The 5,616-nt window shown below is 35.9% G+C and overlaps 1 pseudogene; it reads right to left on the bottom strand.

Annotated features, from left to right (window-relative positions):
• Window positions 1-4,020: 4,020 nt before the first annotated feature.
• LOC148034261 (calmodulin-binding receptor-like cytoplasmic kinase 2 pseudogene) lies at window positions 4,021-5,237 on the bottom strand (annotated as a pseudogene).
• Window positions 5,238-5,616: the final 379 nt, after the last annotated feature.

Here is a 5,616-nt window from a genome sequence, read left to right as displayed (position 1 = left end):
TGCTTCAGCGAGTTTCAATCAGAGATCATTGATTAGGTGATCTTAGACTTTGAGTAAATGGTAAGAAAAGTGTATATCAATCATGCATTATTGGTGCACAAATCGGATGCTGGATGCATGCGTAGTGAGTGCCGGAAGGTCCTTAAGAACAAAGAACTCTACTTTAAGCTCAAAAAGCAAGAGAATAGACCTGCACGACAAGAGGCAAAAAGACCAATTGGGTACAATCTCCCCCTATGCCTTGTGTGAGTACTTCACAAGGTATGTACTTATAAATTAATTCATCTCAAAGCTAAAAAATAGCCTAATTTTACAGTAAGCATGCTTTAGCTTTTGTGTTTGCTTTTGTCCAAATAAACAATAAATCGTGTATCCATGCGCTTACAAAATAATAAATATTTGTCAAGCGCTTCAATAAATAAGCGTGCCTAAATAAATATTAGTGCCATGTCTTTAATAATAAGACGCGCGCCCATAAAAAAAGGTAATTTATTCTGGATAATTTGAATACACGCTATCGCCCAGTGCTTTCCAATGCCACCGCCGCCTGCTCTACACATCAATTGAAGCATTCACAATTGTTAAAAAATAATAAACTAAACTGACAAAAGTGAATGCCTAGCAATCTTCAGCTACAAAATAAATAAATAGGTTAAAACTCTGTCCTAACCTTAATTTAATACGAGTGCACTCTAAACTCATACACGTCCATTAATTTAAATATGTATTTTTCGGAATCACCTGTTGTGGAGTCACCCATGTGCACATTAAATTAACATGACACCCGAAAAGGACAGGCGTCCCCGTCAACTTCTCGCATAAGGAATCTACCTTGTATACGAGCCCTGGTAAATAAATATAGTTTTACAAAATCCACCACAAAACTCACAGAATCCACCGTGGTCTCACGGAATTCACCGTGACCTCAGGGATAGAAATTGTCCTCAATTGCTATTAGCTCAATGTGGAGTGAGCACTGAGGGGTAAGCACTTAGGTCGCGGGTGTGCATCCATTGGGCCTCTTCAACTAGATGATGTTTAAACTTAAGCAAATATCTAGAATATCGATGGCCTATTCTAGTGGTCATAAAGTCAGTGTTTAGAATAGTTTTAGGTTCAAGGATTTCAGTTTCTTCTTCTAACAAAGGAGGGTTTTCATAGACAGGGTGAACAAGTAATTGCCCTTTAAAAGGTTGTAACAAACTGATGTGAAAATATTGTGGATTTTCTAGTGTTGGGGTAATTCTAATTTAAATGCATTGTCATTAATTTTGTGAATGATTTTGAAAGGTCCATAAAATCGAGGGGCTTACTTAACAGTAGGGTGTTTCTCAACACTTTGTAATCTTCTCTTTTCAATGCGTAACCAAACATAATCATCAACTTTGAAACTCATAGCTTTTCTTTTCTTGTTAGCTTGTTTAATGTATGATTGTTGGGCTTTTGCAATCATGTCTTTGACTTCAGCAAAAATAGTAGCATGCATATTGGCAATATCATCAGTAGCTTTAACTTTGTTTGACAATGATGTAACAGGTGTAGGCAATCTATGTCCATAAATGATTTCAAAATGTGCTTTTTGTATAGCTGTATGTGGTGTATTATTGTATGCAAATTAAAATAAATGCAAGTGTGTATTCCATGTTTGTGGTTTTGAAATTTTGTATGCACACAAAAGATCTAAAATTGTATTGTTCGTAGCTTCTGTTTGCCCATTTGTTTCAGGATGAAATGCAGATGAAAATTTGATCTTTGTACCTAAATTAGCAAACAAAATAGTCCAAAAATTATTGCAAAATCTAGAATCACAATCAGAAATAATAACTTTTGGCAAACCATGGTTAGTAAAAATAGTCTTCAAAATGAATTGTGCAGCTTGAGATACAGTTAATGTTTTCTTGCATGGAATGAAATATGATTGTTTGCTAAATCAATCTATAATTGTCCAAATCATATCATGATTAGCTTGGGTGTTAGGTAAACTGGTTATAAAATCCATTGAATATGTTCCCATGGTCGTTCAAGAATCGGTAAAGGCATTAATAAACCATATTGCTTACCATGGTGTTGCTTAACTCTTTGACAAATTAAACATTCAGATACAAAGTTAGAAACATTAGATTCCATCTGTGGCCAGTAAAAAATCTTCAACCATACGTAAAGTAGAAATAATACCTCTATGGCCTTGATATGGGGGACAATGAATTTTGTGCAACACAAATGATTGAAATGGAATAGTTACACACAATCTTTTCTCATAAAACATAAATCCATCAGAATAAGACAATGAATCTATTGGAATCCAGTTATTTTCAACTAATTTATTCCAATCGTCTTGAAAACTGGGGTCTTCGTCATAGGTATCTTTCATAGGAATAAGGGAATCAAAAGATATAACTGGATACTTGGTCTTCTACTTAAGGCATCGGCAACAACATTCTCTTTTTCGGGGTGATATTGGATAAGTGGATAAAAACTTTGAATAAAAGTAGCCCATTTAATATGACGGTGGTCAGAGATTTGGGGCTGACTAAGGAGATGTTTGATACATTGTTAGTCAGTTTTGATAATGAATTCAGATTTCATTAAATACTGTTTCCATTGACGTAAAGCTTGTACTACTGCTAGCAATTCCTTATTATAGGTAGAATACTTGAGTTCAGATGGTTTAAGTTTGAAGCTAGATAGGCTATGGGATGTGAATCTTGCAAAAGGACAACTCCTATTCAAGATCCAGTAGCATCAGTGACTACTAGGAAGAATGGTCTATTAAAGTTAGGTAGTTGCAACACAGGGGCATTTGTTAAGGCATGTTTCAGTAAATCAAAATACTTTTGCTGATTATCAGACCAATGATATACAATACCTTTCTTTAATAATTTTGTCAAAGGCAATGCAAGAAATGAAAAATTTCTCACAAATTTTCTGTAAAAGCTAGCAAGACCTAAGAAAGAATGTAATTCATGCACATTTTTAGGTATTGGTCGATTCAAAATTTCTTCTATCTTTTTAGGATCAACTTTAATACCATAAGATGAAACAATAAGTCCTAAATATTCAATGTGGGTTTGGAAAAATTCACTCTTTTCAAGATTATTATATAATTGATTCTCTTTCAATAAATTGAAAACCAATGATAAATGTTCATAATTCTCGTTCTCATTCTTACTGAAAACCAATATGTCATCAAAGAAAACAATTAAACAATGTTGATGCTTCAAAAATATGTGATTCATCATACTATTGAATGTGGATGGTGCATCAGTTAAATCAAAAGCCATAACAAGAAATTCATAATGTCCAAATTGAGTCTTAAATGCAATTTTGAAAATGTCATATATGTCCAATCGTACTTGATGGTATCCAAATTTAAGATCTATCTTGCTAAATATTGTGGCCCCTTATAGTTTATCCATGAGATTGTCTACCCTAGGGATTGGATATCTATTCTTGAAAGTGATCTTATTTAGGGCACGATAATCAATGCACATCATATAGGTGTTTATTTTCTTCTTCACTAATAGGACAAGTGCACCAAAAGGCCTAATGAGTCCTCGGGTTAATAATTCTTCAACTTGGGTTTGAATTTATTTCTGTTCAATTTGATTATGTCGATAAGGCGCTTTACATGGTGGTTGAGAACCTAGAATTAAGTTTATTTTATGATCTTCATGATGTGTAAGTGGTAAGCCAGGTGGTAAGTCAATAGCAAAACAATCTTTAAATTGTGAAAGAAATTGTGCGTGCCTAGGATGCATCTGGTTTTTGTTGAGATTCAAGCTCGTAGTCTTTGGTCAGTTACTTCTACCTTAGTTGAATAAGTTTAAGTCCCACTGACTTAACCATGGTTAGATCTAGGTCATTTTGATCTTTAGTGTGTATTGTACACAGTTGACTTTTGAGATTGTGTTGATGGAATGGAATGAACTAAAGGGAGCATGTGTGCTACCCTGGTGCCTGTGCCTTTGTCTCCATCTCTTTCTCTTTGAACTCTAATAGGGTATCAGAGCTTTAAAGAAGCTACAGAAGAGGCTTTTGTGAAGATGATGATGATGAATAAGAAGAGTGCACCATCAAACTGGCACATGGACTCTTCTCGAGTTTTGGGTTCAACGTCTACAGAGCCTTGCCATCGTGGAACATGTCAAATGCCCATTTTGCAGTTATTCTCTCACTTCACTCGTGTTTCTGCTCAATGGGATGCCTGCTTGTAAGCATTTCAACAAGAAGTATCCCAAAGGAGTAGACATCACTCTTTTGTGTGAGTTGGTAAGCTTTGAGATACTCCGGATCTAGGTAACCGACAGTCCCCTTCACTTGTGTAGAGACATGGGTGGAATCAAGACCCCAAGGCCCAAGACAAGAGAATTTAAAATCAGCAACTTTAGCTCAATAGTTGCTAGTTAACAGGATGTTAGTGGACTTGATGTCACGGTGGATGATAGATCTGTCAGCATATAGATGCAGGTTTCCATTGGGAGCATATTCAACCATGAGAATCCTTTCAGATCCTTCTACAGCATACCCTATCAACTTGAAACTTTGCCGATAGCTGCATGTCATATGCAATCTTCTTTGCCCTTTTCATTGCAACAATCCTCCCATAGTTTAACCTCCCTTTCTACATTGTCCCAAACCCTCCTTGCCCAATTTGGAGCAATGGTGAGAAGTTATCAGTAGCTTTCATAAGGTCAGCCACTGTGAATGTAATAGCATTATCTGCTAGAGCATGGCCAGTTGCTAAACTTAATGGCTTATTTTTTTTACCATCATCCCATGAATTAACTGAAACATCCTGAAATGCAAAGGTTGTGCTATTATTGGTTACTGGTGCTTCATGATGAGGTACCTAATCTCCATTTTGATCAGATTAAGGTCAGCTTCCCATCCATATGATGTTTTTTCTATGAAAGCAGAATGGTAATCCATTTTATGTCATTTGTAAAAAGCTACCACATTATGAGATGAGCAATATTGTATGCATGTCATGCCTTTGGAGGGTGATGTAGCTCTTTCAATGTGCAATGGTCAAAGATGAGACAACTGCTTTAAGCATCTAGAGTCATTTGGATTTGCTGTAAGCTTGGAAATTGAGTAATAATTTTATGTAGAAAATCAGACACTGAGATTGTTTTTGAAAGGCCAACTTTCATCTCAAGAACAGGTTCAAACATACCAGCTCTAAGCTCAATTGGATCGACTGTAAGAGGAGACAAGGCACAACTGAAGCCACCCATGTTGTTTAGGCTACCTACTGTCGCTAGGCTTATTTAGCTACATTTACAACTTCTGTTTTTAATGGCAAGGCTATAGAATGGTTGCCTTAGTGATCAATAAGAGGCTATTGATTTGCATCTATGGATTAGTTTTGTTGATGGTGATCTTACGTCTTGTGCAGGTGTTCAGCAGAGGATATGTATAGAGACTACTTCATCCTGCTTATCTGATTTCCTATCAGCATTAAAGAGATATTCTAGATGTAATTGGAGGCCTTTGGCATTCTTGAATTTAAAGGCAGGCTGAAGTATAATTGTAGGTTTACAGCTCTAGGTGGCACCTGCACTCTAAATTTGAGTCTGGTGTTTGTTGCTTGTAAAAACTATCTCTACAATAGTT

This window comes from Lygodium microphyllum, chromosome 6, assembly GCF_053477565.2.
Source record: "Lygodium microphyllum isolate KBCC chromosome 6, Lygodium_microphyllum_v1.1.10, whole genome shotgun sequence".
In the NCBI taxonomy this organism is placed as follows: Eukaryota; Viridiplantae; Streptophyta; class Polypodiopsida; order Schizaeales; family Lygodiaceae; genus Lygodium; species Lygodium microphyllum.
This window is presented reverse-complemented; position numbering and strand designations above follow the sequence as displayed.